General features: G+C 37.9%; 1 long non-coding RNA gene across 1 annotated transcript in view; it reads right to left on the bottom strand.

Moving 5' to 3' along the window:
* Nucleotides 1–1,241: 1,241 nt before the first annotated feature.
* LOC116714548 (uncharacterized) overlaps nucleotides 1,242–23,819 on the bottom strand; it is a 54,786-nt gene continuing 32,208 nt past the window's right edge. Inside the window, exon 4 of the long non-coding RNA XR_004338075.1 lies at nucleotides 1,242–2,207. This is a non-coding gene — a long non-coding RNA (uncharacterized LOC116714548). The remainder of the gene's footprint in view (nucleotides 2,208–23,819) is intronic.

Below are 23,819 nucleotides of genomic sequence, written 5' to 3'. Positions count from 1 at the left end.
CTTAATTTTAATTTGTATGCCAACAAGGGAATTGCACAACACCCTTTTATGTTTATAGATCCCTGTTCCTATGAAAATCAGACTAATTTGTTTGTGTCATTAGAATATTGGATGCCTATTTTATTGCCGAGTAGGTCACAAAGACAATTATTCTTGTGTATTTAATGAAATAGTATATTTTTATGGTCCTGAATACTTGGATAATTGAATGATTTTGATCTTTGGGGCTCAGAGTTTAGCCCCCACTGATCAGAATCTCTCTTTTGCATCTTTGTCTGTATGTTTGGAGTGGTTGTCCTTCATGTAAACCTCCACCTAGTCTCAGTTTTTGCAGACTGTTAACATGTCTTCTAGCTAGATTGTTCAGCCATCCTGCAAACAATTATGCTCAGCTTCTCTCCCTGCAACAGACACGCATCCCCGCAGTACGTTGACGACTCACAAAGTTTTCAAGGTTAGTGATAGAATAGAATCAGATCCAAATGGAGACTGCAGACTAAATGAAAACGGGTGAGGCAATATGAGGGCAGGTAATCCGCATGGCAGAAAAGGGATCGCAGAAGGAAGCTATTTGTGAGAGAAACAAGCTGACTTGTAACTTATTGGAAGGTGATTAGTGACATGGAAACCAGGTGAGCACAATGAACAGAATGCAGAGCAGCTGGGTGAGGACTTGAGAGAAAATTGTCATTTCCATTACAAATGTGTGCAAATCTTTGTTTGTGTTCTGCTAAAACACAATTTTGCAGTTGCAGTGTTTTTGTTAAATGAGAAATTAACTTAAAATCATATGTGAATAAGCTTGTTCATGCGATAAGTCACAAAAGATCCTGACAGGAACGGATGTAGACAATGGCATTAGATATGTATATCCATAATTCAGCCATGTGCTCAGCTCATTATCAATCAGCCATCAGAGGAGATGTTGGCATCTTATTCAGGAATTGGAACAACAAGCCCTTGTACTTGGGAGCAGGCAATGTATGCAAGCATTTTGGGAAAATTCCACAGAAGAAAATTCACAGAAGAACTATGGATTCAACGCATTCAAATGACAGACGCTTTTTGAGCGTCATAAATTGAGCGATGCTGTGAGAGCTCAGGTGGAACCAGCTGCACATTGTATGAAAAAAAACCCCCATCCTTCTGCCTACTTTTTGTCGTCTTCTTTGTCGGTTTCGACAGTAGTAACATCCGGGTGTTGATCATGTGACTCCTGTGATGTGAAAAAAATGTTTCCATTGCAGTTTTGCAAAACACATTTATTTTGATACTGGTTGAAAAAGCATCTCCTCCTAGTGCAAAAACTTTCTATTGAAAATACTGAGTTTTTCCTAAATTGACATATTTCCATTAAGAAAATTTCACATTTATTTGGTTAATGGAAACACAGGACACAAGAAGAGCTACTGAAATAAAGACTAAAGAGTAACACTAAAATAAAAATTAAAAGCAATACACAACAAACAGAATACAAGAAAAAATGCAGTCTTTGAAATAAAAGTCTGCAATAGAAAAAAAATATTTTCCTTCCACTTTGCAACTTTGTGCTTCCTTGTGTTGGCCTGGACACAAGATTCCAATCAAATACATTCTTTGAGGTCGAAATGTGATCAAAGGTAAAATACTGCAGGGGTATAAGGACTTCAGCAAGCCAGTAACAAATCTTCCTACTTAAAATTCAATTCAGTACATAAAAATCTGAAAAGCAGATCCAAGAGTCAGCGCCCTCATACTCACTTCTGTTACCAATTAAATGTTGATAAATACCCAGTTAAGCAGTATTCTGTCACAGCCTGCTTTAGATATTGCAGAAGCCAAAGTTTGGTTGAACTAAACAGTGCATAAGGTACATGTACTGTCATATTCAACACCATCAGCTGATGATTTGCTTCAGTCTATAATAAAGAGAAATAATTTCTCTTTGGCTTGCCATCTTAGCCCATTAGTGTCCTGGTGAGTGGGGATGTGAATGTGGAGGGCCTCTTGGCATGGCTGGACGCACTATATTCCCCTGCTGGGTGCAGGTGAGCACTCAATGCAGTCCTCAGCACCTGCCCTCTTTGTTCCCCTTATTGATGGCTTTACGGTGTGAAGGGGATCCGTCTGGCTGGCTCTCGTAAAGGCAGCAGCGCGAGGCCCTGTGAAAGCCATGCTGCTGCCATGGCATTGTGTGGGGGCTGCCTGGGACCCCACCAGTTCACTTCCTATGAAGAATTGAACAAATATTACAAAGAAAATGCAGATACACAGATTTACACTTTGATATATGGACAGATGCAGGTTAAAAAAACGTACATAACAGATAACTGACTTTGAAAAATGTAATGAATGTAGACTTTTAAGATATTTCCCAATAGAAGCAGGTGAGAAGAAGCAGCATTCAGCTTCTATGCACCACAAATCGGGAACAAACGTCCTGATTTATAAGTTTGTTCCCATTGTAAACCAGACAAAACACTGATTTCCTTTAAATCTAGACTAAAAACCCACCTGTTTAGAGTTACTTTAGTACTATAATAAATTAAACACTGACCAACATTTTGATGTGTAATGGTGACACTTGGAAAAATGTAATGCTTGAATTGTTGATTTTCTTTTGTGTTTTTATGGTGTAAAGCACTTATTGCATAAATATGCTATACAAAAACTTAATTAATTGATTGATTGAATGATATTTCAGCTGTAATGCCACAATAAATTACACATTAAAAACTTTATCATTCATTAAAGCACATTATATAGATCAATTACACAAAGATGGATGCTTCAAAGTCTTTATCTCTGTTATTATGATGATTTTCAACTTACAGGTAATGAAAACATAACATTTACAATTAGAATACTACATCATATACAAATGACGAAAGTAATTTTTTAAAACAGAAATGTGGGCCATATGAAAAGCATGTTTAATACTTGCTTAAGGTACTTATAATCTGACAAACGAGACTCAGTTGGGGCAATTGAGGAAATTAGTATTCTGAAAAATATGCATGATTTTTTTTTCCAAAGTAAAAGCCCTTTTAGTCCCCAATTTATCTAAATAAGGTTATTTATACATCATTAAACTTGGCTAAAATATCAGCATTTTGTTGACAGATAATTCAGAAACAACATAAAAATTTAGGTTAAGTAAAACAAAGAAGTAGTGATCTGATGTTTTCATATTTTTAACCACTTCCCCCAACTATATTTAAAATATCCTTGATTGTTTGTTTTAGTCATAACGATCTCTTGTCTTTAGCCAGCAGTATGCTAAATCTTTTGAATATAACTTATAGCTTGACTAATTATGCTAAATTTGTAATTTACACAGACTTAGCGTCTGATATCGCTTTAATGAGTTTATTTACATTCTCAGTTCTTTCTAGAGTGAAGAATGTGATAAAAAAAAAATACTTTTCTTAAGCTGTGTGTAACGTGGCATAACTTGCACATTATCTAGACTCTGATTGGTTGGCCTGCACTCCATGACTGCTCTTCCCCCCTGAGGTTGTCAGCCAAGAAAGTTAACAGGAAGCCTGATCAACTTGTTGAGATTTGGCTTCTGTAGTAATGTTTCTGTTTGCATTACATGCTATCCAATGTTTGTCTAAGTTGGTTTAAAGTTCCTGCATAGCTTCTTATTTTGTTTTTTCTCCATATTTCTTGGTTCAAAATACAAAGTAAACCGTCCAATAGCTGATCCGAGAACTTGTGTGATATGATCTATGGTCCTGGTGTTGTTCAGGACTCTAGCAGCTCAATTTTGGACCAGTGAGGAAATTGCTACAATAATTCAACCTACTGAAAATAAAAGCATGCACCAGTTTCTCTGCACCTAAAGTCTTTGGCACACAGAACCTGTCTCCTTCTGGATTAGCATGATGTACTTGATATTTAATTTCTGCTCAGAATTATAGCAAACATAGACAGATGCATGTCTAACATTCAGGCACTTGAAAATTATACTCAAGCACAAATATTGTCCTGATATTTTTCCTGACTTGTTTTGATTTTATTTTCAGTGATTACACACAAAAGACAGGTATAAGTTGTGATACTCTTCAAGCACTAGAGCATTTTAAAAAGTCAATTTCGGTTTATGTTTTGTGCAGAGAAAAAAAAGAAGAGAATCATTAAAGTGGCTCTTAAAAGTAACCACTGCTGTGTATTCATTGAGACAAATGAGACTGATAAATCATTTAAAAACTGTACAGTGAAATTTATCCTTCATTTTATGCATCTGTAGCAGCTACAGATACTGTAAAGTCAGCAGCAGCCCTGCTGAATTTCTGTGTCTAGTAATTATGTTTATTTTATATGATGATCAACTGGACTCAGTAGGGTAGGTGGTTAAAGGTTCTGACTAGTCTATGTTTGAATTGTCAGGATTTATTAACATTTACTAGCTTTACTACTGGAGGAGTAATTGTGGGAACAGGCCTACTCATGGAGTCGCCTGCTGCTGCATGTTTCCAAGACTCAATCCATACCAGGAGATGATGGTGGATCGACTCAAATTAGGATCTTTTAAAGGCTGATTGTTGAAATATGTTTCAGTAGTTAATAAATATTTTTGACAACTCTTCCTACTTTTTCTTGTGTTGAGTTATCTCAGAAAAATGTGTTGAAAATGTTTCAGTTTTTGGACTTATCTCCTGTTACAACATAGGCTAGTGAAGACATGATAGTCAGGCTTGGTCCATCGGATTGATCAATCAAAGAACATTTCAACCATGTAGACAACACATGTCTTTCTTTGGACGTCTTCTCTTATTACCTTTCAACCCCAATCTCAGTACATCAAACAACAACAAAGAATTTTATTTCATTTTGGAAACCATACCACAACAAACATCAATTACAGAAGAATTCCTTTTTATCTTTGGCCAAAACACATACAGCACCATATTTGGCATTCCCCAACATATACATCTTACGTTCAACACAGGTTTTTTGCACATTTACCATATCTGGTCTTCAACTTGTAGGCCTCAAGCATCTTTAAATCATGCTAGAATACGTGCCTTTCCTTGTTTGAGTGCCAGTGTAAGACTACTGCTAAGATGTATACTCCAACCAAAAGTCTCTGTGCTATCAGAAATTATATCTTTTTAACCCAAAATTATCATGCTGCTTATCCTGGAGACACACAGGACAATCAACCATAAACACAAACACATACCTAAGATTAGTGGTACAGTAACGAATTAGCATAACAGTCATGTTTGGACTGTGGGAGGAAGCTGGAGTACCAGGTGAGAACCCACAGATGCACAGAGAGAACATGCAAACTCCAATCAGAAAGCCTCCAGAACTGGATTCAAATAGCTTTTTGCTACAACGCAATAATGCTACCAACTGTGGCAGTCTCCCAAATTAAAATTTGCCTGGAATATTTTTCAGCCAACAGTGTGTAGAGATCAAGTAAATGCTTCTCAAAGCCTAGACCTAACTAGACAAATTAGGTGAATAAAATAAAGCAGTGATAACAGTTTGGAAAGAAAACTCTAATTACTATTTCTTTTGCTGCCTGCTCTTTAAATTTTCTTGCTGGGACATTTGTGTGTGATTACTTTGAGCCCTGAATTACTCAGCAGTTTTTCTTTTTTGCAAATGCTCAAAATCCTAGTTGAAAAATTCATAAAAACACTTTATGATAACATATAACCAATTATGATTAGGTCACAGTTTTGCATTAAAGCCTTTACAAATACTGAGCACCAAATCTGATAAAGTGGGTCAATGCATAGTGGAGGTCAATGATCGCACTGAAATAAGCCTGACATTAATGTTTAATTTATATGATTTTCCAGGATATGAAATCTTACTGATAAGCTAAAGCAAATTAAGTGGCTGAAAGGAGAGTCATGAGCAGCTTGGTATTTAAGATCCAGCCTTTGAGTGGGAGCATCTTAGAAACCAATTACCAGACAAGAAATAGATCATTATTTTTTCTTAGAGGGTTGTGGGGTGTGTGGGGTGGGGGCAAAGGTGGTTGCTAAAAGGAAAGGAGGGCTTTCTAGATTGAGGAGAGAAACCACAATAAAGACATAATCATCTACCCTCAACTTTTCCTATCCAACTTTCAGATTTTAATTTGCCGTCTGTGAAGTGGTACCTAATTTACTTTCGCCTCATCCCTTCAATGCACCATTGTTGCTGGCGCTGAGATTCAGAGCTTCCTCTCTTAGCTCACCTCGGCGTGAAATTGGTTTAATGAAGCTGAAAGGTATGGAGCTCTCACAACACTGTGGATTCCTGTGACACTGCTTGATCCACCCACCCCTCCTCTCCACGCCAGCCCCAGCTTCAACGCGGCTCTCCGCGCACTCGCTCATATTATGCCGCGATTCATAACACAGCCACAAAAGATCCCTATCTCGCGCATTACATCAGAGCATATTTCTGTCCCTCCGAGACTCCAGAAACTCGGGCAAATACTGATACGGAAAAAAACAGTGGCTTATGTGGCGTGTTTCAGGCACTTCTTGCATTCGAAATGAATCTTTCATGTGGAATAGTTTGTGTGTGTGTGTTAAAGTGAAAGAGAAAGAGTAACTGAAATAAGACGCCAACAAATCAGAGAAACCAGAGATATTCGGCAGAATATAATCAGAGAGTAACCTCACCTGTTTTTCCCACCTCTTCCAATCTGACCCTGTGAAAGGTGCTCTCATGTTACCTGTCATCCTGGGTGTGTCTTATAATGGGAATGGGAAGGAAGTCCTGTGGGATTATGGTGTGTGTTAGTTACATTAATATGATCCCCTCAACTCATCTCGCTTACTTCTACTCGCCCTCCTTTAGGACAATCGAATGGAAATGCATCCGTAACCGAATATTCCAGCTTCTACCACTTCTTTCTGAACTGAGACCCAGTTTGGAGCTGATTTCTACCCAAAAAATGCATAAAGGGGCGGGGGGGGGAGAACTTCAAGTGAACTTCAATGTAAGAGAAGGGGAAGCTCTCCAGTTACAAATGTGAGTTTTCACATTTTGTCATGGTACAATCACAAACAGACCAACACAAAGTAAAACATAATTATGAAGTGGAAGGAAAAAGATTCATCTCTCAGGTCTGGTCTTTGTAAGAGACAAAAAGAAAGGGAGACGTTTTGTTTGCAGTCTGATGCAAATCACATGGAGGAGAAAAAACAAAGTGCAAGAAAGTTACCTGGTCAGAAGAGACAGAACTCTAACTACATGCATCATTCCCACAGTGAAACATGGTGGTGGCAGCATCATACAGCAGGGAAAGGAAAGTGGATCAGAATTAGTTGGAGCTAAATTTAGCTCAATTCTGGGAAATTACAGGCGACAAAAGTGAAACTATAGAGCAGAGTTTTACATCAGAACAACAGCCTGAAACAAACAGCAGGCGCCGTAATGTTAAGTAAAATTAATTCATATGGTCCAGTCAAAGTTCAGGCCTAAATCCAGTAAAGAATCTGTAGCAAGATCTTACAGCTCATCAACTAATATGACTGATCTTTATCAAATTCATATTTCACAAAGACAAAATAGCAAAAATGTCTCTCGATGTGTAAAACTGGTTTGGACCAAAAAGATGTGAAACTGTAATTTAAGAAAAAACATGATTCTCCCATCTTATTGCTTCACAGGGATTGAAAACAAACACAAACCACATTTATTAATGCTTGGAAAAATATTTGCAAAATACTTTTACTTATTCTTCCACTTTACAATTATCTGCCCCATTGTGTGGATCTGCCGCATAAAATTTCAATAAAATGATCAGGTAACAATGAGAAAGCATTCAGGTAGCATGGATACTTTAGGAAGGTACAGTATTTTCTTGCAGAACAGGTTCAGCAGTTTTTAATTCTGTTCTGCAACAATAAACTACACTGGCTCTGAAATATTTTTAGAGGTTCTAATCATCTCCAGGTTATCAAAGAGGAAATGAGTAAAATACCTTCCCAATATGATTGCTCCAGAATTTAGTACAAAAATATCCTAAGCATGATAAAAAAGGAATTTCATTCATTTCCTCAGCAGAAGACTGAATCCTGGGAATATATGTCCTCAATTTTAGTTTATGTCATTCATTTTGAGTGCAAATTGCACTGAAAGTAGGTTGGGATGATGAAATGCTCACTTTTTAATAAATAACTGAACAGTTCATTTTATTTATTCAAAAAACCCATTGAGACTGACTGTTTTACACATGTCTAAATCTACTTACAAACCAATTTAACATCTCATTTAATTGCATAACAATCTTAATATCTGATATTATGCGAAACAAAGAGATCACCTAAATTGATTGCACAATGCAGAACAACACTTTTATAAGCAGCACTTACACAAGGAGATGAAAGGAAAGAAAGAGGATGAGCAGATTTGAAGACTTTAAGGAACGGAGGACAGGGACAGGTCTGCCGCACAAAGGTCCCTTTACACTGTAATGACACGGCCATTAGGCTGAACTTTGGCCGGCGTACGTCAAAAAGAATGAGCACTTTCGCGTCTGTGGCACTCAGGCCAGCAGCACGCACTGCTCTGCTGTTTGTCTTTCAAATGCCATTGTGGGTGAGGCCTCTAGTGTACGCACAATGTGCCTGTTACAACTTTCCATTCACCGTGGGATTCTGAAACCCACAAAGGAACGCCAAATTATCATCCCGCGATTTTGTGCAATTTTGAATGAGCAACCGTCATCTAGTCAGAGTTGGCAAATGATTTCTTCTGGACTCGCTCTTGTTTCCTGTGATTTCAGTGCCGGAAAGGCCCATTTAGAAACAACATGAAGGTGGTTATGCATAACAGCAGCCAAGTGAGAGATCTCTGCTCAGCTGTTGTGCTTTTTTTTTTCTTTGGTCTGAAGTAAAATATCTGATCTGCAGGGGATTCAGATTAGAAAATGACAGCCACAGGGGTGCTATCTTTTACAGGTAATTACTCAATTATATGTAAACACTGTTGCAGGAGAAACAGTACAGTGGAGTGGGTCACTCACACTGCTGAATGATCCACAAGAATCTGGAATCTCAAAGAAAAGAGGCATTTGAAAATGGAAAAACTAAGATAAATAGAAAATTAAATAATGCACATCTTGCTATTTTTGAAAATGAAAATATAAATTAATATTATTAAATCAAATCCAATCCCCTAACCTCACTATTTTTATGACAACTGAACACAGCCTCTTTAATCCACTCACATTAACAGTGACAGTACTGCTGTGCAACCACTAGTGGGCGCTATCAAACAGAAAGGGACCCAAGGATTCCCCTGCAGGCTCCAATCTGATGGGGGAGAAAAAGTCTTGTTTGAACAGTGTTGGGAGCCAACAGTGATTTTATAGGTTTGTTTAAAGACACAGGTTAAGCCTTTGGACAGCCAGGTAGTTAAACAGATGACTGTAAAGAGGCTGGGTGTTAGGTTACATTGATGCAGGCTAAAAGGATGAGTCTGTAAACATTTAGGCAGGCCTGACAGAGCAGATGAGATATAACACGTGTCCCGAAATACTGAGCTGTCACCCAACTGACTCAGGGAAGAAGAGGAGACCGATTAGAGGTTTTTAACCCCTCTGGTTTGAATTCTTTCTATTTTAGGTTTCTGTCTCCTTCTGCTGCCTCCTACCTGTAGCATGAAACCACACACTTAAACTCACACATAATCAGGGATGGAAGCTACATATGGTGAAGCACGCTTGTGGTCAGCGGCTCTCCCTGTGGTCCTGCTCTGACCACAGTTACACACACACTGAGTAAAACCCTTCTTCCCCACCAGGAGCAGCCCCGCAGGTCTTCCAACCATCGCCTGAGACAGCCTGCCATGAGGAATTAGAGGGAAGGAAGGAGGTTTCCTGAAGATTTACAGGCTTTAAGTTCTTGATACCGTCACCCTGAAAGAGCGGCAGGCCCTGCAGCTATTAGTAACAACAGCAGCTGCCTCCAACCGAGATAAAAACACAACGCCTCCCAACTGATGGAATACCTTTTAGGGTTTTTCACACCTGATAGTCTGGTAGACGCAATCCGTTTGCAACATTTGTTACAATTTCAGCTGGTGCAGTTTGGTTTCACACTGCACTGTGTCAAACAAACCAAACCCTAACGAAAACCTGTTCCCTCCATCGCCTGTGGTGGTGCTGCTCCAAGAACCACTGAAGGAAACAACATGAAAACCTCTAAAGAAGACATGAGAGCTTCTTGCTTCTTCATGAAATGTAAACAAAGATGGAGTAGCATCAGATTTTACTGGTTGTAGGAGTTCTTATTTGAGCCTTATTTCCCGTTAGCAATAGACTCTTGCATTTGTTTTGGTTGTATTTACCAAAAATGCCCTGCGCTGGAGTTTGGTTCCGGCTTTTGGAGCGATCTCCAGTCCACTTGCATCCACATATTTATTTGAACCATACCAGAGTTCACTTCAATCAAAATGAGAGCAGAGCAAGGTTTTTAGGCGGACCAGAGTTCACATCAGATTTCGATTGCACATTCACACCTTCCCAAACTAACCAGACTTTCTGGACAAACGGATAAGAGCTTTAGCTGGGCTGTTGTGGATATGAAGAGCAAAAATCCAACTTACAATCACATGTTTTTTTCAGTTTGTCATAGCCTTTCAGTTTCTTCTATTTTTTCCGGCCTACAGTCTTTGTGTAACCTAACATGTCACTTAAAGGGGTGACCTTGTCCGACCTAATATACTTGTGTGCTGTAAAATGAATTTGTCGTCTGAACATTGCTGTCTGAATGTTCTTTGCATAGATTAGGTACACACTGCTTGAAAATGACTTGAATGCTTCTTTGCTTTTGTATTCAGAAATTTCAAGTTTCAAACTGGAAAAAAACAACTGAAGACCAACTGAAGTTACAACTCCAACATGAGAAGTTAAAGACTCTCATGTAACTTGGAGTTCAGTAACCAATGTGGCTTCTGTGCGCATTAAAACACCAAAATATTTGCTTATAATGCTATGTATAACACTAAAGCAGTGGTCCACTATGTTCTTTAGCTGTCTGAGTTCATAGTGTGGAGAAATACCTTGCAATTGGCTGGTATCACTAACAGTAGGACATCTGGTCACTTTGAACAAGAGTCAGAAAATCCTGTTGTCTTTATGTTAATAATACAATTGCCCTCCACAAATTAACTGTAAAGAGCCACACTTTCGGGTTCAAGGTGTAACCACTCCTGAACCCGGTCTGACCTGAAGAATCGAGAACTCTCTTAAACACAACCTGTCTGACAACTTGAAGTAGTTGTCACAGGAGAGTTTCGAGGATAAAATACAAAGGCCCATTTCATATTTGCTGACAAACATCTTGAAGATCTCTTGAGAAAGACTTTTGGGGAAATATTCTGTGCACTAATTACAGGGTCTGAACCCTGTTACTTTGAAGTTAACGCAGTATTTCCAAAAGCTACACACCACAGTAAAACATGGTGGTTGTTGTGTGATGGTCTGGGGTTAAGTTGCTTCTTTGGTACCTGGATGACTTGTAAGTACTAAAGAAATCAATAGAGTTAGACCGTTAGTTTGTGACGTGGATCTCAATCGTTCTTGGGTTATTCAACAAGACAACAATCTGAGACCCGCCAACAAGTTGACCTCTAAGTGGTTAAAAAAAATAAAAATACAGCATTTGGGGGCGTGCCGTGGTGGCGTAGCGGTTAGCGCGACCCGTATTTGGAGGCCTTGAGTCCTCGACGCGGCCGTCGCGGGTTCGACTCCCGGACCCGACGACATTTGCCGCATGTTTTCCCCCCTCTCCTTCCCAGTTTCCTGTCAGCCTACTATCATATAAGGGACACTAGAGCCCACAAAAGACCCCCTGGAGGGGTAAAAAAAAAATACAGCATTTGAAGAGCCCTATTCAAAGCCAAGATATAAATCTGATGGAAATGCTAAGATATGATGTTACAAAATTTCGGTCAAAAGCCCTTCACAGTAAATAAAAATAGTTATTGTCAGTCTTTGGAAAACACTTGAAGACAGTTGTTGCTGCCAAGAGTAGAAAGGCTAATTATTAGCTTCAGGGGGCAGTTCATTTGGTTGGGATAAATTCATCATTTAAAAAAGGTTTTAGTATTTACTCAAGTAATCTTTGAACATGTAAGTGAGACAAAAAAAAGTCAAAACAGGAAAAATCTGTGAGGGGCCAATACTCAATTTGCAAGACTGTGTACTGTTGGTATTGATCATAATATTGTGATACCTGACAGGAGAAGTGAGTAGCAGATTATATCTTTACCTGTTAGAAAGTGGCAAATTGGCAGCTAGTTACTAAGCAGTCCTCAAAGTTGATGGAAGGGAAAATCGGTTAAAGATATTTGTTTTACCCTCTTTGTGGATTTTTCTGTGTAACATAACTCCAAATTGTTCTTGGAAAATCTGCCTATTTGTGGATTTTTTTTCTAAAATATTTGAAAGAAAATGCAGCTTGGGAAGCTGAAATGCCTATGAGCAATGGTACTTGACAAGCTTCATGACATTTGCATGATTGGCTGCACCCTCCAGTGCAGAGGTAAGGAAGACTAATACAAGCATTGTGCATTTTCCACAGTGTATTGAAGTATATTTGGGGTTTGAACTATTAAAACAGGCAGTTAGAAGCATTTTTATTGGAGTCTTAGGTGTTCGTAGATCTCAACTATTTGTTGGTAACTGTGGTCCCTTACCCCCGCAAATACCTGGAGTCCACCGTACCCTATAAAAGTGAAAGAAATGGTAGGGAACTGTTGACAGGGTCACTGGCAGCCAGGGCTCTTTGAAGCAGGTTAGAAGCAAAGGCTGTCCACTGCTCTTGTTTGTTTTCTGAAAGAACCAAAATGGACAATCAGACTATCAGAATTTAATCTCAATAGCAATCATTCAGCTATGCAAAACTCCTGGTTGGACCTTGCTCTGCTTTCTAGACACAGCTCCTCCTCAGAATTGCAGTTTCCAAACTTCCGAGCTTCCATCTCACAGACCACCTCACCCCCATGTCTACCCTAGTCAGCTCCTTCAGACTAGCCAGCAACAATTAGCAAACACCAAGTAGAACTGTACAGCTGCTGATTATTATATGAGCTACTTTGCAGTCCAACGCTGGTAAAAACGTTGTTAAAGGGGAGGAGTGATGTTGTGATGACTTCCTGAAGGTGGACTTTCAGAACGAGCAGGAGTTTTTAGAGGCCCAATTTTAAGACGTTCAGTTACAAAGTCAAATTCCTTCTAAGTCATATTTGCATTTTCTTTTCGAACAATTGAAGGTCATATTTTTATTTGATTGTGCTATAAAATGGTACTATGTGCTGGAAAATACATAATACTGCCCTTTTAAGTTTCTTTAATGTCACTTAGAGAAGCACATGATACCAGAAAGGAGTGTGATGCTTTGGGCAATGTTCCAGCACTGTGTTGTTGCAGACTATCTGCATCCTTTCATAACAACTGATCACTCTGACCTCTTTCAGGAGGAAAATTCACCCTAATACAAGACAAAAATGGTTTGAAGAGCAAAACATTGAGCCTGGTGTCTTGACTTGGCTTTCCTCTGGATATGCTTAACAAATAAGTTTTATCAGTGGTTGCCCATTTAATAGCTTATGGGACTGCTGCTAACATCCCACTTCTAGATACCAAAACTCACTTTTAGGGCTATAAATGCCTAAGAAAGTCAGGTGAAGTTTGGGCAGCAAAAATCAGGCCCACAAACTTTTAGGTCATAATGTCATGTCTAATGTATCTGCCATGCTGGATATTGTTTTATAAACAGCTTCTGCAAACTCTTAAAACCGGAAAATTTTCATGATTAAAAATGACAGAGATGCAAAAACTCACACAGGTACGAACAGTTTTTGGTCAAAATCAATGCATTTAGAATAGAATAGAATTCAACTTTATTGTCATTGAACTGTCACAAGTACAAGCAACGAGATGTAGTTTGCATCTATCCAGAAGTGCTCTACGAGATATAAATATTTATTTACAGATGTACAAGACTATGTGTGTATGGACTATTAGGGGTTATAGCAAAGAGATATAGATATTTACACAATGTTCTATCAGGTAAATTAAAGGGTTAGTGTTTGCAAAACGCAAACAATAACTTACTGCAGTGTGGCACATGGGAAAAAGGAAACAAACAAACATTTCTGCCAAATACTTAAGTCATAATCTGCGGTGTATAGCATAATGGCTGATTTTTTGTGTTCTGCATTTTTTTTTGACAGACCTTGTGTGACAACCTTCTGTGGCCACTCCTCATTCCAGTTAGCTTCTCCCCGGATCAGCCAGGTAAATAGTAGGTGGCTTAATCTCCCTGTCAGCCTTCGTTTGCTTCCACTTTCTCCCACTGTCTTCCACTTTTTTTTAATATAAAGACTCAAAACGATGAAAGTAGGTAATATGACACAGTCATGAGTATTTTTGTGTGACGTTTGGACTGCTTTTAGCTGCACTGTGCCTTGATAAAAGGCGTCATGGTCGGCCAAACACATGCACACAACCTGACTCATGCACATGTCATGAAAATAACCACAGGATTAAATTCTCCACTGAATTACATGGCAACTGACAGCTCAAAATCGTCAACACTTAACCGTTGCTGGTCTGACTTTATTGCTGAATGTTATTTTAAGCATTTAAGAACTAGTTTTTTGACATTTGGAGTTTTGATTTAAGAAAAAATAAACATCTGGATGTGAGCTAACATCTGCTTCTATGGGACTCATTCACAGCAGAATGAAGCTGCATAAAAAGACCGTCGGATACAAAAAAGCCAAATGCATCATTTTTACATATCTAGCAGAGGGGCCCCATGTTCAGTAGATGGGCTTACACCCTGAGCAGGTATGTGCTAGGCAATTACAAGACTAGCTCAGAGCGTGCAATTATCAGTCGGTGCTGTAGCATTAAGTGCGGGGGCAGCGGTGAAAACAACTTTAAAGAGAGGCGGCGAGTTTCAGGTGTCGAGATTTACCTCACCTGACAAATTTTTCTCCCTTATAATCTAGCCAAAGGTCCTCAGCAATGAGGGAAGACCCATTGCGTGGCCTGGGCTGCAGTGGGTGTGACCCAGCATGGGAGAATGTGTGTAGGTGTGTTTACCGTTTTAAAAATAGGGCATGCCTGACAGACAACCGACAAATCAAAAGTGTATGTTTATGTTGTCTCTCGAAAGGGACCGTGTGAATGTTGCTCTGATCGTGACTGAGTCTGCACATGTGGTATGAAGCCGCGCGACAGCGTCGTCATCAGAGATAGACAGGGCGCAGAACTGATAAGCTCGTCAAAGATTGATTGCATGTTTCTGAGGAGGTGTAAGTGAGTTCAGTGCTTTTCCGGTGTGAAAAAACACCAATAAGAGATTCACGTTCACCCCAACTGGTATATATGGTAGTGTGTGTGAGTGTTTGCATATATGCGTGTGTGTACAGCCATGTCTGCAGGGTGAGGTGGAGGCCAAGGCTTTGGCAGCAGGTCTGGCACGTATTTCAGGCCCAAACCTGCATGGAAGAGAGGGGAAAAACTAAAGAGGCAGAAAGTAAATAGGTGTGAGACTATCTGCCTTCATGTGACGAGCTTCACTTATTCCTCACCATCATTATAAGCTCCTCACACTGTTGAAGCAGCTTAACACTGTCTCTGGATTTATTTTACAGTCATTACAGGAGCAAATCAGCAACGAACAAAACATGTTTTAACTTCATGCAATCAGGATACACAAACTTTAATCTCCAGTTAAATCTTTGCACACCTTAATTTGTTGTTTGTATCTTGCTGGGTGGTCACAGTTTCCACTTGTTACACTTATATTATGTTCTCTCCCTCTTGTTTTGAGTTAAGATTTATATCTGTACATCTCCTCCACCACCTTGCAGGCAGCAGGCATGTGGGGCATACTTGTTTTTGCTTCACCATGTCAGCCAGGCGCATCGTGGCTGATGAATTCATTGTATTTCAGTAGTCACGCATTCCAGGAATGCGTTTAAAGTCTATTTGCGGTGCTCATATAGTTTGTCTCTCCTGCAGCTGTCCACACAGTTTGGCTTTTTTATTTTGATTTCGGCTTCCTGAGGTTTAGTTGGTTTGGGTGTCACTTTATTAAACATCATTGGAATAGGAAGTACTTAGATCCTTTATTTAAGCAAAGGAAAGTTGCCTTTCTGTTGCAATTAAGATAGAGCCAAAAAACTGTTTGTGTGAAATTAAGCAGAAGTCCTCAGTGCATAAAATTATATCTTGTGGCTTTAATATGACAACATATTGCTTATGCATTACAATGCTTTTGTATTTGCACTATTGTTGTTGGGTGTTGACTGTAGCTAAACGTTGCTGTCAAACCTTTTTTTTCATTTATTCTTTCATTAGTCCCTAAAATCCTAAAAATCAGGAAACCTCTGTCAAAATATTTTGAAACAAATTAATTGCTTATTGAAAAGTTTACATACTCTCACCATGAGCATAAATATATTAATAGTTCAGCAAATTAGTTCAAGGAGTAAAATCATACAGATTTAACATAAATAAGGTGCTATATTTCAAGTGTTTATTTCTGTAACTTTTAATGATTAAGGTTTACAGTTGATCAAAACCCAAAATACCTCTCAAGAACAGTGATATTATTGTCTTTAAAGCAACTACTGATACTTTTGAATGCATGAGCAGGTATCAGCTGGAAACTGAAATGAGCATCTCAATAAAGCTTATCATTCTAAAATAGAGCTGAATTAGAGTTGATTTTGATTAGAAGGAAATGGAATATTGATCACCATATTTCATCAACATCAAATATGTTGAACAAATTAAAATTGTGTTGTTTTTACATGTTTGGCTAAGCTTTAGCAGCTGCAGCACTGGCAGTTCAGTGCATGTATGTTTGTGTTTTAGAAATGAAATGTTTTAAGTCAATTCAGCACTGTTTTTCTGTATTGGATCAGTATCGGCTCATACTAAACCTCAGACATCGGTATCGGAAGTGAAAAAAGTGGATCGGTGCATCCCTACTACAAATAAAAGCAAGGCCAAATTCAGGAAACAAATTAAAATACTCTCTACCATATCTAGTCGACAAATATCCAAAAAAAATGATACCAAAAGCTTGCCAATATCTGAAAATTGTGTCTTTGCAACTTGCTGTGGATATTTAGGGAAATGTTCCTAAGGGTGCATGCATATTATTGGGACTATATGTATATTTCTGACCCTGTGTGGTTTCAGGAAACCTTTAAATAAAATTCAAACAATTTCACCCAATTCATGTTGCTTCATGTGGGATCATTACAATCTGAACAAAAAGAACATTTCAAATAATTTACACAGTTTTACATAAGGCAGAAAGGTAAACTATTTCAAGAAACTACATTTAAAAAAGAAACAAATGCTTAAAGCAACCACTGCTTATAGATAAATGTGGTGCAGGAAAACACCAGGTTAATTAAGGAACCCGAGAAAAGAATAATAAAGACTGAATAAATGTATTCAGACTGACATGCCACCATCCTCACCAGCTGGATTTGTGGCTCCTCAATTTGGTTTATTTACAACAACAGCCATTATGAGTTGCTTTTTAAATCTAGCTAAGAATCCACTGAGGATACTGGTAGATAAAAGGATTTCCTTTCTAATATCCAGCTAATGCCTACACCTACACGGAAACACTTCTAAAGAGAGGATGTGTCCCCCGAGGCAGAAAGTAAATCACTGTCCATTGTGACCACGGCATAAAAGTGGCATTACGGAGTGTATCAACTCCATAACCTCAAAGGAAATCTCTATTCAGCGGCTATAAAAGAACGCCTTTGCTCTCTATTGCTGTCGGGCCAGTTATGGAAAGAAAGAATGGATTAAGAGAGAAAACAGACAGAAGAAAAGTGGAGAGCACACAGGTGAAGTCCTATGGCAGTGGAGGTTTGCTCAGCTGCCTCGTATTCTTTTCTGCGCCCCACCCTGCAACCAAAGACTGGGATATCTTTCCATTTCACTCTCCCCCACCCTCCCTCGCTTGCTATGTCTTTCTCCCGCTTTCATATTTGCACAGGTGAGAGGACAGCCGTCCAATGAGTGTGGGTGGGAGACCTGAAAGTCAGGTTTTCCTGGCTGCCTGGTGGAAGGAGTTTACCTTCAGACTGGTGCAAAGACGGAGATTTGATCACAGGGGCCCAGCCAGTCTTTTGTCTGAACAGACAGCAAACATACAAACATGAAAAAATAAGCAATTCAGAGCTTATTAGTTGCGAAACACAGTGAAAGATTAACATATAGCAGGTGAGCTGCATGATGTTAATATAAGATGCAGGAAAAAGAGGCAGGTGGAGTAATACCGGAGTCATAATGGGTGGAGAGGTTTTGCCACCAGGGCCAAAAGTTCAGAGCAAGGGAAGGTAACTCAAGCCACCATGTGCCAGAGTCTCACGTGTTCCCATCCCTGTCCTACCAGCTCGGGTTTCTGGCTCGTCCAGGCCTCTTGGGAGATGAGGTCCCTACACGCAAACACCCTCCTACCCCCTCCTACTCCCATCTTGATCGTCAACTTTTTGAGCCCTTTGCCCCGCCTTCCAATACTAAACACACACTATAGGCAAACACATACATAATGCATCAACTCCATGAGTGAATTCAGCAAACACAGGAGTGCAGGTTTAATCCTGAGAAACTCCATGTTGCCTCGCCATCGCAAGCAAACAAGGATTTGCACAAGTCCGACAGGATGAGCCTATTGCGCAAATCAGAGCGGTGCCTTTCTTTTATCACGCTACAGTCTTGGAGGTTTACTCCGGGCCTGTCAAACATAAATAGCTAATGTAATGTAGCCAACGCAGCCAGAGGAACAAGTTGTAAATCATCATAATTATCATTATGCCCTAGTCAAGAGAGTGTTGCTCAGATGCAAGAGGTGGGATTATCTGACATATGTACACCTGAGGGCATTCTCTCCCTTTCTCCCTCCCTTCTCCTCCTCTGCTTGTGAAATTCCACCGAGGGAAATTTATCTGATTCAAATTTTCTCCAGTGAAACCTGAATCATTATTGAATAACAGAAAAAATACAGTTCAAGTTTCATTTCAACAGCCAATATGGTTGAGATGAAACCACATATTTATTTACAGTGTATAAAAGACATATAAGCCTTTTTCTTCTCAATGTTTCACATTAAATCATAATTTAAAAAATTCTATATATCTATACTTGCTAAATGCTAAGATAATGAGAAAGTGAATTGTTTAAACAATTTGTGTTATTACTTTTTTATATTTAGAATCTTACATACAGTAAAATTACTGTGCCTTTAAGCAATTTGGGAAAGCCTATATAGAGTCCTTGCTTATATATATATACTGTATATATATATAAGCCACAATGCACATTAATATATATATATATATATATATATATATATATATATATATATATATATATATATATATATAAATGGGAGGATACCTGTAGGTATCAGGTATGTAGAACCCAAATGTTTCAAGGAAAGCAGAAAAAGGTTTAAGTGTCTTTTTTATGATTTATAATTCTTTTTAGAAGCAATCTTTTTTTTTTACTCGTGGTTGTTTTTCTTTTTAAAATAATTGCTATTTTTGTGTTACAAGTTCAAGCTTCCCAGCAATCCTCTGAATAAAAAGCATCAAATAAAAGTTACGCAAATGATGCTCCTTTTGTGTTGTTGAATAAACACACCTGTGCTAGCACTGTTTCTGTGAGGGCAATTCGGTTTGACTAACTGTAAATGCTGAACATGCAAAGGCATTATATTTGCATTAAAAAAGGTTTTAAAAGACAAAAAAAAGGTCTCAGATGTTTGGGGCTTGCATCAAGTGTCTGGAAGTAATCCAAAAGATTAAGCTAAGGAACATCATTATACTCAGAACAAAGAACAAAACAAAACAAAAAAAAATACGTTTTCATCCAGTTTGATGTGTTGCTGTCAGACTAGACATTTAAATTACCAATTTACTAAAGACTTATTCATTCAGTCTGCTACCAAGATATCACTGATTAAATGAGTTAAAGCTTAAGGTTAAAGTTGAAAGTATGCTTGATTTAGTGACAAATTTTTGGGTGTTATGTTTTTGTCATTTAAAGCATTTTGAAGCGCTTTGTTGCTGAAATGTACGATATAGATACACTTGACCTGACCAGATTAATAGTCAAAAAAAGATTAGTCTGTGGAAATTAATGCTGTATAAATAGGCTGAAATTAAGTGAATTTTAATAAATGACTGTATTTTTCAAAAAACTGTAGAATTTAAAACTTTTGGTATCTTTCTGCAATTAGAGACTTGTTACAACTTCAATAAAGTCGACTTTAGTTTTGTTATGATTCTGATTGCTGAAGGTGCAGAGCCTGAAATAGCCATGATGTCATCAGGATAAGATGACAAATGAACAGTGAATATCTTTATAATGACAGGATAAGCATTTTAGTAACCCAGAATTTCCTCATTCTTTGTAAAGTAGTTTGGAGTCACCTGTTTGGCGCCGCAATAAACTTTCAAACAATAACTTTAAATATTTCTTCCATTTAACATAACAACCATGTTGTGTTCAACATAGTTGTTTTTTTTTTTACAAATTACATCTTGTAAGAACAGAACAGAACAGAATAGAATGGAATAGAATATTCATTATTGCCCCACAGTGGGGAAATTCTGGTGTAGTATAAGGTATGTAGGTTTACACAAAAAGTATATATATAAGATTAAGAAAAAAATACATATATATTATCACCTAGAAATAATGTAAAGTTATCAGAAATATTCAAAGGATGTGCATCTGAGTAGGATTACGTTTTTTTATCTAAGTGTTCATAATATACCTTTATGTTTGTGCATTAAAAGTTCAGCAATAAACCAAAAACAGACGATTCCGTTACGGCAATAGCGCTATATAACTTATGTAGAGTCACCACATATGTCATGAAACTGTAACAAATTTTAGAGAGTTTTTCCTGATGTGGACGTCTAGGTTATCTCTTCCCTGAATTCTGGTTTTAGTGATAACTGTAGCTAATTTTACAGCCTTTACTTTGTGTTTTAAACTCTAAAATATTACTTTCACAGAAGGAGTTATTCTTCTTACTCCACATGCACATAACACTTAAAAAAGACCTCAATGATTTATAATCTCATACAGTTAACGCTGACAGAAAATATGGCTTGCACAGTAGATGAGTTATACATTATTTATAATTTTGAAAATATATCAATTTAAAACACTTGTCACTGTCCCTCCACAAAACAACATCAAAACACTCCTGGTAAATAAAAACATTTGCTCTACCTACTCCAGAGTGGCGTTTTCTGTCATAAGTTTCTACCCTAACTTGTTTTGGTTAAAGTGGTAATAATATGAGAACAAAGTCATAATTTCATACGAATAAAGTGGTAATATTATGATTTTAGACTACATTCTCACACGACTTTATTCTCAAATTTTATATTCCTCCATAATTTCAAGGTTGCATTTTTTTGTTTGTTTTTAGTGTGAGATCAGACTACAGCATAAAAAGATAAAACAACTATAAGGCTTTTTACACATCTTCACTAGAGATGCCAATGTCCTAAATGCATGCTCTGTCCCTAGGTTATTATTGGACTGGACAAAAAGAACAACAAAAGTATTTAAATAAATTACCTAAAAACACATTTGAAAGCAAATCTTTATCGTCTACACAGAATTGGACTGATAAGTCTCATGCTTTTCTTTCAAATGGAAATGTGTTGAAAAGCTCTCCCATTTAGGTTTTTTTAATTTTTGTAATATCTATTATCAGACAATAAAAAACCCGTGTTACAAAAGTTAATATTTGCAGTTCCTATGCTTCTTTGAAAGTAAAAATCATCCACCAAGTCTACTTTTCCTCTGCATTTTTGAGCCTCCCAGGAGCTTTGGATGTGGAGGTGTGAATGCTAACAAGGCCCAATCTGTATGCCACATAAGAAAAAACAATTCATGCTAATCTGTCGCCACAGACAGGAGTCCAGTTAGGCCAATCAGGAGAAGAATCATCTGGAGTGGAGAGGTCTCACAGAAGCCCAGATCAGGACCCTGATTGCAGTGGGGTGAATTACATCTCGAGAACGATGATGGCTGCCTGGGTCAGCGCTGATGGAGAGATTCTAACTGCACCAGCACAGACAGCTTCAACTCACCTGATGCACTGATGTGCATAAATGCATGACTTTAAATCACAAATGGGGGCATATTCAACAACGTCGGCAAACCTAAAAAAAAAAGTTGTATTAGTCAAAAATGTCAATCCTTGCCTAGTTTACTTGGTCTTCAAAGCCTGCCCTCAAGGCTGACATTTGACCCTTCCCACAAGTAAATCAAAACAATTCAGCAAGCTACTTCCTATAAACTCAGCACAGATAAAATGGGAAACTGTCTTTGCCCCGCAGCAACGCATGTAAATGTGTCAGGGGAAGGCTGATCTCTGCATGAATGAAGGGAGGTAGAGTGGAGGAGTCTTTACTAAGAGTGATTTATATGTCTATGTGCCACAGAAACAAAAAACTTTACCAAAATTTAGCCATGTGATCATCCTTTATTGTTCTTGTTCCCCCCTAGTTGTGTTTAGGGCACATAAAAGAAAAAAATGAATAAAGTGACATGAAAGCAAATAATGAAATACTCTGATTAGACTTCACACAATAACACAAGTTATTTTCTCATCGTTTGGTGAAAAACGGATCATTTGCACCCTGGTTCAGTGGTTCTAATGGTAAAGATGAACTGGGGATGAACTGACCATCTCCAGCCCGGGTTCTTGGTTCTTAGTGAGGATGAACCAAACTTTGGTAATTCTAGAGGTATGAACTGAGCATCAGGATTCTTTATAAAATTAAAAACATTACAGACAACCCTGTGGATCCACTTTATCAGACTGGAATACAACAATAGAGCGTCTTCAGTCAGAGGCTTCTTTATTCCTACTGTGACACTGACTGCTACAGGAGATCCTTCAAGCCCAGCATCACCAGCATCTACCACTAAGCCTGTCACAATAAGCAAATAATCACATTATAAATCATTGGAATAATTTGTCAAATTACGTTATAAAATGTTTACTACACATTTGTCAAAAATATGACTGTTTCATAAGCAGACCTGCACTCTTTATTGATGAAGATGAAGAAATTGTTTTATGATTGGTCTGTTGGTTTGTAGTTTGTTTTAATGGTTTTAGTGAGATCTGAATAATAACGTAAATATTTATGTAATACTTATGTAATTACTAAGCTGGATTTTCACCAAGTCGCAATCTGTTAAGTCAAATTGAATTATGTCAACCTTTCCAGGGACTGCAGATGAAAATTTGCATTTTTGCTATAACCTGGTACCATGCACCTTTTCTTTTAATGTGCATTGTGGCTGTATAAATAAATAAGTATTATAAATCAAGATAAGCTTAATAATTTCCAATCTGATGATTATTGTTCAAAGAGACATCATTATGGTTCATAATCAGTTGTGTGTTTTTAATTCCCATTTCACTTATTGTTTTTGGTTGTTGTGTTTTATTTTGGATATTTAAAATATATTCCACTCAAGTGTTGTGTGTTCGTCACTAAATTAAAGTGAATTAACTTGTATTCATGTGCTATTACTAATATATTAGTTGAAAATGACCTCAAAACAACAATATTATTATTTATCGCAATAATTTTGGGGACAATTTATCATCCAGCAAACTTTGTTATTGTGACAGGCTCTAAAATTCTTTGAACTCTTGGATGAAAAAAGTTACAACACAATTTTCCTTTGCGATTAATAAAGTATTTTTGAATTTGATTTAAACTGTATTGAATCTTGACCCCAAAGAATGTCAAAAGAACATATGAAGTCTGACCGG

This window comes from Xiphophorus hellerii, chromosome 23 (assembly GCF_003331165.1).
Source record: "Xiphophorus hellerii strain 12219 chromosome 23, Xiphophorus_hellerii-4.1, whole genome shotgun sequence".
NCBI lineage: Eukaryota > Metazoa > Chordata > Actinopteri > Cyprinodontiformes > Poeciliidae > Xiphophorus > Xiphophorus hellerii.
Note: the sequence above shows the minus strand (reverse complement) of the source record. Positions and strands in the feature narration are given on the sequence as shown.